Here is a 10,255-nt window from a genome sequence, read left to right as displayed (position 1 = left end):
GGTCAAGGAAGGCTAATAAGTCCAGTAAAAAGTCAAGCTGAGAGAGCTTTCAGCAATTTTTTTTTTTTTTTTTTTTTTACATGAAGACCTGTATTATGTGGCTGTCCCAAAGTCTGCAGTGTTTGAAGGAAATTGGTTTGGTTGGAAGAGGAGCTCTGTGCAAGTTAACTGTTTGCAGTGAGTCCTGAATTTGCTCCTGTTCCACGAGTAAATCAAACACCTGTAGCGAACACTAAGTGACACACCAGGTAGCTCAGGTTTGCCATGGGATACTGGTTTCAGTAGACTGAACCTTCTGAAAAAGCCTGTGTGCTCCCACCAATGGCACAGGGAAGGTGAGGATATTTGTCTCCTGAAGAACATTTGAACTATTTATATATTAAAAAATCAGACAACCTCCTCTGGATAAATAGGGGTGGAGACACACTGTTGAATTGGACTTAAAATCTTTTGCACTCTTTCATACGCATTTTGCCTCTTCCTGAAGTGTTTTTCAAAACACTCATTTGAGGGCAGTTCCGATTAAATCAAAAGCAAATAAAAGTTGGGTTTCTCCCCTGCCTGAAGCCTTATGGGGAGCAGGGGATGACCCCATGGTGGTTCTTGCCTGCTCCTGTGCTGCAAGGGCAGGGCAGCAGCAGGAGACACCTCCTGACCCTATAACCTCCCTGCTCCCAGTGCTGCTCCAGCACATGCCAACAGATCTACACATCTCACTGCGCTCACCCAAACCTCCATGGTCACAGCTGCACCCTTGCCCAGACACCACTGCTGCCAGACACAGTAGGGTGACACAGAGCAGGGCTGAAAACCCACTGTTTAGCTCATTTCTTCCGACACCCAGGACAGGTAACAGCTGGTCAGTCCTACACGATCTCCCCCGCTGCAGGGGAGAATTAAATAGCACGCTTGGACGCCTTTGCAGGAAGTAAATAGAAGACATGCATTACTTAGCAAGAAAGTCCATCTCTAAATAAACGTTTTAGGATGCAAGTTGTCATTCAGGACAAAGCCTCCTTTCACCAAAACACAACGTTTAAGATCCCTCCCCTTCCTTAAAGTTCCTCTTTCTCCAAAGATCACACTCCTCCTTTCTTATGTTACCAAGATGATAGTCCCAGAACGGACAAGCAATATAGCAGCCTTGCCAAAACAGTGGGAATGCTTTCCTATAGTTTCTTGCCAAGTGATGAATTTAGAGGAGAAGGAGGTAAATTGACCCTTGTTTTATTCCCCTGGGCAGCAGGGTGGAACAAAAAATGTTGCTACTTCAGAGACAGCAGATTAGTTATTTTGCAGTTCTTCATTGACTATTTCCTCCACCTTTTCAAGACCATGCGAGATATTTTTATTACCAGTGGTGAGTAGGGGTGGAAATTAACGCTATTTAGTGAGTAGTCCTAAGATTATCATTATTCACTCATATGCCAGCATTTCAACTCATCTTCTACGCATCCAGTAGGGCGGGATACCCTGCCATTGAACACTGCCTGTTCTGTTGCAATGGTATGAAAGAAAGATAGATGGTGTCAGTCTGTCTGCCCCCGTATGCTGGACATGGCACGAGATGAGATGGGAATATTCTGCAACATGCCCTACTCTCACTAGCTGCTCTCAGAGAAGTTTCTGTTCTAAAATCTAGACATAGCCCTTACAATTTTCAGTCAAAAGCGTAGAAGCTCATTAATATTTCTTATCAGGTTGGAATATGAAGTTTGTGATCTTATTAGTGAGTGAAATTGAATTAAATAAACCAGTTATTCCTGCATCTGTCTCAACAGCCACTTCAGAGCCACACGCCTATCAGCTTTCTGAAACAAACCAAGAACATCTTACCTTTAAAGGCAAGAAAAATGTTTTTTTCCTAATACTGTACTCACTCAGGCATTTTCCATAATATTAACATGGCAAAGAAAGTCCTTAATATATCAGAATGCTCTCAGCTCCCAACAAGCTGAGCTGTTCAGCATCCAAAACTATAGCCGAGCTAGTGAGACATATCTGGAGAAAGCTTCGTTCTTTAAACTAATCCTACCGTAATGCCAGTTGAGGCAAAGGCACTTTGAGTGGGAAGAACGAGGGGCTCAGCAGGCAGAAGTCCAAAGGCTTTGCCTATTTGCAGAAGGCTAAATCCCTCAGATACAGGAGGATTTGGGGAATGGCTCTGACCCCACGCATCCCCCTCAGAGCACGGAATCTGAGCTGGAGACACAGGCCCACCCTGATTTCTCCCACCTGAGATGAGTTTCATGGCAGATGGCTGGCATTGAGCTATAATGCACAACTTCAGCTGTGTGGTTGTAGCATGACTTATTTCAGTGGTGGAAATTCAAGGTATGAAGCTCCCCACCACCAGGACAAGAAGAAAAAGTTCTTCCCTGCTGTCTAACAGTCATTTATTATGTGCCAAGGTAATTAGCAGGAAGGATTTGGAAACAATGTGGTCCACAATATATTTTACCTATTGGGCTTTTTTTTTTTTTTGCTTTTCACCAGTTACAGAAGCCAAAGTTTATATTTGGATTTCCTTTCACAAGTATCTTACAATTGACAGAGAGGAATAAACAGTGAGTCACACAAGCAATGACACAGGACATGGTATAAGCTTTTAACTCTTTCAGATGTTTTCTAAGGCTTTACAGCAAAGCAGTAACTCTGTCTCTCTTCCCTCATTCTGTACAAAGGCTATAAGAGAGAAAGGTCGGTAAAAAAAGCTGGAGCACGCATCTGCAATCACAAGCCTATGGACAAATATTTCATGACATTCACACATATGACTACAGCTACAGTCACATACAGAGGCAGAGCACAGAGATACTGAAACAACCCATTTATCAGCATAGAATGGGATTCTAGACACTCACACCTGAGTATCAGTCAGGGAAAGGTAGTAGGAGAGAGGAACTCAAAGCTCCCATCCCTGCGCAAGATCTGCATTAGCAGCTGCATTCAACCATCAGAAAGTGAAGAATGAAGAACATCCATTTCTCCCCAAAAGACAAAAATAACCCTAACATCATTCTGCAAAGAAACAACTTTTTAAAAACATATTGACCCTACTAAGCATGACACTCCAACCACGACACGTAATAACAGCTTTACTTACGCATTGCTTCTTACAGAGATGCCCAAAATAGCTGCTCAGGGCCAGCATTCCCCCAGCCAAAGAGCAGCAGCTCTGCAGAGGACCATCTCAGCAGGCTCTCCCAGCAGCAAGGGGGGCTGCCTCTGCCCGCAGGGGTGTATAGGGAAACCAGCTGAGGTTGTCCCCAGCTCATTGCCATTGGGGACAACACATCACAGCTGGAGCTTTACCCAGGGTTTCTGCTGAGGCTGTTTCTCGTAGAGAAGGCCGTAACATATTTAATCATCAGTCCGTATTTTATGTTTTATTCATATCTGTGTTATTTACATTATTTTATACAAACTGCTAACATGGGGTTAAAACCTTTATCCAAACAGTCAACTTCCAACTTCCTTTGCCACAGGTTTTTTTTTTTTTGGGGGGGGGGGGGGGGGGGGGGGGGGGATGATGCACGAAGGGAGGACATGTGATATTCATTCAGTAAAAGAAAGGAGGCTGGAATGTACATATTTACATTCCTTTTGAACTTCTAAATCAAGTTGGAAGGTGTTCAAGTGCCCTAGAGCAACTTCATGTAGCTGCTGGGAGATAGGAAATTTGCATATACATTCCTGTTAATACGAGTAAGCAAGAAAAGGCAGCACAAACTCCACTTCTGCGTCAAGCACATCCATCTTTATGTTAAAGTGATTTATGAGGTGAAACTATCTGCCTGTAAGCACCTTTTAAAGTTGATCCACAACTGCTAATCAAGCAGCTATTTGGAGAGATGGACAAATCCGTTGGTGTAAGCAGGTGCAGCTCTCTTTCGGTCCACAGCACTAATACACCCTATACCAGTGGTCATTGTAGGGCACTGCCAATGGCACGTTGCAAAGCGGGTTCAGAATTACATCCAATGTCGGGCATCATCACAGTGCCTTCCAGCGTGATATATGTTGTGGTAGTGGTGGTTTTCTGTGACCTACAGAAATCAAAAACACTGCACTGAATGACAGCAAAAAATGGTCCAGCTGTGCATCCTCCAGTCCTGGGTTTGCTTAACTAAAACAAGTCTGAGGCCAAAATGGGACAAGCGGTTGATAACTCAGGTTTGTCTCACTAGAGATGATATCATTACTCAAAACATAATTTACTGAGGAGACTCCTCAGGCTACTGCGCAGCGTTCAGTTAAACCTGAGACTCACGCTGAACAAAAGAAGCTGTGCCTAAGCTTTTTCCCTGGCTCTTTTTGCATCTCTGCATTGAAAGAGCAGGAGGATATTTCATGTCAGGATGTTACCATCTTCTCCACGGACACATCTTGTACCTGTCTGAGCCCTTTTCCTCATGCTGCCCACCCTCAGGTTCTGAGGCACTGAGCTTGCACAGGCATCTGCTGGGCTCTTCTGTCTGCTCTCGGAAGATGCCTTTCCACGCCTGGTGCCTCTGGTACAGGGAGATTTACACAGTGTGTACATAACTGCCAGCTACAGACCTGATAATATCTAAACACCCACTTTTCACCTCTTTAGGTGAAATAGGTTAAGACCATCTGTTCAGCTTTTACTTTTCCACATTGTAGAGCACATAAATAAACACCAGATGTGCACAAAAGGGGATGAACTCCTGTTAGACTGCAAAAAGCTATGTCGGAGCCTGCCTTTACATTTCCAGCTGCTTCTGAGCATGCTTCTGCAGTGGCTGGTGCCAGCACAGCGCCTCCTGCTCACAGGGCCCTGGGGAGGCAGATCTGTGTCCAGGTCTGGTCCAGGACATTCCTCATCACATTTCAACACCAAGGACTTGAGAACCTCTGCCCTGAGCAGGTTGCACTGCAGGACATGCCCTTTGGGATTCAGTCTTCTAGCACTAAAGCGCAAGCAAATTTAAGAAGTCGGGTACAGAAGGTGGAAGCCATATGAACACTTTGACCAAAGTGAATAGGAGATCAGTCTCGCCTTGTCAAGGCATTCATGGTGATTTCATACATCATTTTTCTGTCAATTAATAGTATGAAGTATGTGAAGATTTCACTTTTCTCATAGTTGTACGTTTCTTTTTAACAGATACTATATATCTAGTGAAATAAACTTCGTACTCCATATCAGAGGGACTCAGTACATTTACAGTTATTACAGTCTGTTTGGAGGACCGCTTTTTAAAGTGTCTGAAGCTGGCAGCTTTTTCTCTTTTAATCATTTTTTTAAAAACCTCTTTTTTTTCCACCTCAGAAATAAAATGTTTTTCTCTGTTTATCTTTACAGGCTACAAAGCTTTTAGGGAATTCCTTTGGCTGAAAAGGTTTTTTGTAAAGGGAACATGCGTCTTTGATTTTCAGAATATTATATAGAGATATTGTGCTCTGCATGAGATTTTTATTCCCAATAAATAATAGTTAATAAAGAAAAAAGTGTTCTAAACATAAAATTAAACCTTTCAAGTCAGTAAGAGCATCAACAGAAGCTAGTCTGTGCTGTTTATTAAAGAGATGTTGCTAATGCTGAATGATCTGTAAAGATTCCAAGGAAAAATTTTGCCTGAGCTTAGTAGATTTTAATGATGGTTTTGCTGAAAATCAAGTGTATTTAGATATAACGCACAGTGCAGGTGACAATCCTGCTTACCACAGGATATACTTAGTCAATCAAGAGTACTCCGGAAACACTATCGGATTGCCTTTATTTGACTGAGTCCAGCTGGGAACTCTACACATGTTAGAAATAAGAGTTACAGTTAATTGACAACAGCTTAAAAGATTTGAGAAAGGTTCTTCTGCACGGGACAATATATTCCTGTCCATAGAAAGTCATATTTGAGTCACAGATGCAGCTGCATCTTGAAGACAAACTCTTGTTGACTGTTTTCAGCAGAGCTGGTGCTGAAGCATCTTCTACTGTCACACAACCACCCGTTTTCTTGAAGCCTTTCTGGACAGACGGAGCTGGCTGTTCCTCCTACACGTGGGGATGTGCAAGTAGTGCCCCTGCAGAAAAGCTGCTCACAGCGACTGAGTCACTTTCCTTACACAAAACTTCTAAACGAAATGAACTCTCTTGGTAAAATTTACTGGAGCTGTCAGCTTATGCCAGGACAGCAGAAGGTTGCTAAGGTCTAACCCAAGAGGATGTTTACAGTTCAAGATTTGTTTAGCATTTACAATAGAATTTGTGCCATGTGTTCCTTATTTACAGTTTTCCCCACAAAACTGTGTTTGCTGTTAGACGTAGAGCACAAGGATCTTTCTAGTTCTGCAACTCTCCCCATAATATACGCCTTCGTTACAGCTGGGATCATCCTTCTGTGGCAATTCATAACTGAGTAACATATCCCTTGAATTTTTTTATCTGGTCTCTGGCATAGAAAAGTTACAGCTAATGAGCCTGATTTACTGAAACCTTATTGGACAGAATGGAGCATACATGGAATATGGAAGAGTAACTTGGTTTTCCGATGACCTGCTGTATTCATCTCAAGAAAAAACCTTTGGAGCCTGTTGCCAGCTGACAGCCTGGAACACTCGAGTGAGTCTTTTAGTAAAAAGAAGCGTGCTTTGTGTTATTAATCATACTAAATCATCATATTAATCACAATTGCAGCAGCAGTAGTAAATTAATGAACATAAATTGTCGTAAATAGTCTGAAGGACTGAAACCGTCAGCCACCACAGAAGGGTTTCTACATTTCTCCTATCCTCCTTGAAGAGACCGAGCGTCGGTATTTCAGCATACAGTGGAAAACCAGGAGGTAAGCGACAAAGGCACAGGGAAGAGGAGATCTGAAATGGCTGAGGTCAGCTTGACCAAGGAAGTGCTTTGCTTGCATTTCTGAATGAGATTTCACTCCTGTGATATGGTAAATACTTAAAAATCCTTCTGCTGTCTGAGGAGAGGCTTGACCTTTACTGACAGAGGTGGGTCTCTGCTGACCCTTTCTATTAGTTAATATATCATCAAGTGGTATCCACACACCATAAATAACTATGGGAACAGAATGATTCCTGGTTTTTACACCAGTTGAATTTTTTATAATAATCCAGTCGGATTTTGTATATCGTCTGTGAATAGGAGGGAAGCTCAGCCTTTGGTTCACTGGAGGGAATAACAGGGCCAGCAATTAGCTTTGAAAAGCCAACAGTGAGTAAATTAGACATACAATGCAGAACAAATAGACGTGAAGATTCTCTGATATTTTTCCAAAGTAGTTCTTCAGGCTACCTCCACGGTGAGTGTTGATCCGATACTCGATGGCACGTGTTTCTGCATAGCTTCTACTATCCTCCCACCGTACCTGATGATCGAGTGAGCAAAGAAGTGGCACTTGTGATGGCCAAACTTAAAAAGTTCAGTTTGATTTTTTCTACTTACACTTCTGCTGGATTTTCCATTGCTGTTTATACATCGTGTCTTCATGCAGAGCCTGCTTCCTCCATACTGTTCTTGTTCAGAAAGAAATGAAAGACTGTTTGGACTGACAATGAACAGAGAGTTCATTTTTCGAGGCAGTGTATGACTTTGCCTTATTGTAAAATAAATGAACTTTTTCCTTCTGGTGTTCTTGAGAGCAATGTTTAGAGCTAATAAAAAATGAAAGATATATTGTTGGGATTTGCTCAACACAAATATGCAAAACAAAAGGTAAAAATAAGAAAAAGTTTTTCTCGAAGTCCTTTGCACAGTCCCTTTTCTTTGTCCTGTGACAAAAGAATATATATAGTGGAAACCTCTAGGTATGAAATCTATGTTTGTTTCTCTCACATTTTAGCTTTGCTAAAAGGATAACCGTGGACTGGAAAAAGGGAAAGGTCCCACCTGCGTGTAACTGGTTACACTGGAATGCCACAGGTCTGTCCTCACTCCAGTGCTGGACCTGCTGGGAGCACTGATTTCTCCTCAGTGTCCGACGCTGCATAGCCTCTCCCTGGGGCTCTGCCTTCCTCTTTCCCCTCCCTGTGCTGCCTCCTGGGATGCAGCCCCACTCCATGGCAGCTGTCCCTCACCCTCGCCTGCTTCACTACTGGGCATCATCTTGGTCAGCACCATGCAGCACTGGCACCATCATGGGCTGCGGGGCTGCTAAAAGTCGCATGCAAATGATTCACAGGGTCTCCGCTGCCCTATGGGCGATGCAGACAGAAGCCCAGGCTCTGCCAGTGTCATCTGCACCCTGAAAGATAAAAAGTCTTTCGCTCAGTAAATAAGTATTTATTATACAGGTGAGCAGAATACAATAATATTAATGTTATACTTCTATTTCAAGTCACTCAAACATTATCAGTAGGCAGGAGTGTCAGTGATGCTCCACACAAAGCACGGTGCAGCAGTACACCTTACTGTCATTCCTGTTAATGTTATCACAGCTATACATAACTCCCTCTTGCAAACGCACACACATTTTTTTTTAAGGATCCTCACTTAAAAATAGATCAAGGGTGCTAATTTTGCTCTGAACATGATCCATCTGGCATCTCTGAAGTAAGTTCTTTAGTGATTGCACTGAAATCAACACAGCTCACTAACTGTCAATTAAGCATCTTCTCTGATGAACCACAGCCTATAGAGGCAAAACTGAATAATAAAATGAAGGAAACATAAAAGAGTTTTGTTTGATCTGGAGTTTTCCCCCAGCAGAATAAGATCACAAGTGCTTCATTATGTTTTATAGATGGATGGAAGTTCAAAGCTTACACTAGACAGAAATTGGATGTCATCACTGGATTAAGTATCTATGATTCAATCAGATGTGGTTCAATCAGATATGGTAACCATACACAGTGACAAAAAAGTCTAGGCTTCCCTAGGAGCATCGTTACTACCTGTGGGAATAAGAAACAGTATTTTTCTATGGAATGCAAGAAAAAAATTAAGAAGCAAGACTTTGGGGGCATTTAGAAAGATGCGAGTTTCATCTAATATGCAGCTCTTCCCAGCTGATTGCCAAAGGACCAAGGACGTGCCTCTTCACTGACTGCGTGTACCAGCAAAAGCCCTTTCCTGACTTTTTCCAGTCAAACACCTCTGCAAAAGCTGCCTGCAGAGAGGAGCTGGGGATCTGTGAACAAACCAAAACACCAGTACAGAACCAGATGTGGGAGATCCATGAGCTCTGAATGCAAAAACCCTCCATGGCTGAGGTCCTGCTGTCTTTGCTGCTCAGACTTTGAGATCTGAGGGAAATGAGTAAATAATAAGGCATTGGTCAGGACTGTGTTTCATTTCCAATGAACTTGGTGTAAAAATATATTCTCCATTGCTCACATATATCTAAAAAACATTGGGTGTTGTTGAGAATACCTGAAAGTTTTGTAGCAGGAAATACGTAAAAGTTCTTAAAAATACGACACGTATATGAGCTTTATTTATATATTAGCTTTGAATACTAATCATAAATGGAGAGGCTACCCCTTTTTTGGGAACTGCTTAATGTACTTGTACTCTCTGGGTGAATTTTTTTCAGATCAACGCGTTCTTTGTCTTATGTTGGGAAATGCAAATGAGCTCTGAATATATTTATATGAAAATATATATGAGTGCATATGTTGCTTAAAGGCAGTCTACAGAAACTACTTGTTGATGTTCAGCAAATGATTTTTTAAAATTAACATCTGGTATAAATGAATATGACATAAATCACAACTAGCCTGAATCAGCTTTAATTTACTATAGTAAAGGTTTTGATACACAGTGTAATGCAGAACAGAGAATCATCAAGCTTTCTGCCATTTGCCTCAAGACCTTTCCACGGATGTTACAGCTGCCAAACTTTTCTCAGCTAAAAGTTGTTACGGGTATTTTTGGTACCACTATTATCACAAATTATTAATAATATGGAGCTCTAGTGAGTTTCACTGGATACTGTGATACAGCAGCCTAGAGAATTTAATTGTGATATCCATAGGAGAATAACCATGTTGTAGAAATATGAACAGAATCAACCCAATTTGAGAGTTCATGCAGATAAAAGACAGAAATAATACTGTGCTTCATTTCATTTCCTCCCCCATTTCCAGTGCTAGTACTAAAATAACACTACCAAGAATATTCCTGCATAAGCCACCATAAGTATCACAATGACATAAACCCTTACATTATGCAGAAAAATGAGAAGTATGCCGACCAAAGACATAATAAATGCTTTCTTGAATCTGAATCAAACTACTTCCCTTTGGAGGTATTTTGCTGTCATACCTC

The sequence above is a fragment of the Buceros rhinoceros genome, unplaced genomic scaffold (assembly GCF_000710305.1).
Source record: "Buceros rhinoceros silvestris isolate BGI_N320 unplaced genomic scaffold, ASM71030v1 scaffold5143, whole genome shotgun sequence".
Classification (NCBI taxonomy): domain Eukaryota; kingdom Metazoa; phylum Chordata; class Aves; order Bucerotiformes; family Bucerotidae; genus Buceros; species Buceros rhinoceros.
This window is presented reverse-complemented; position numbering follows the sequence as displayed.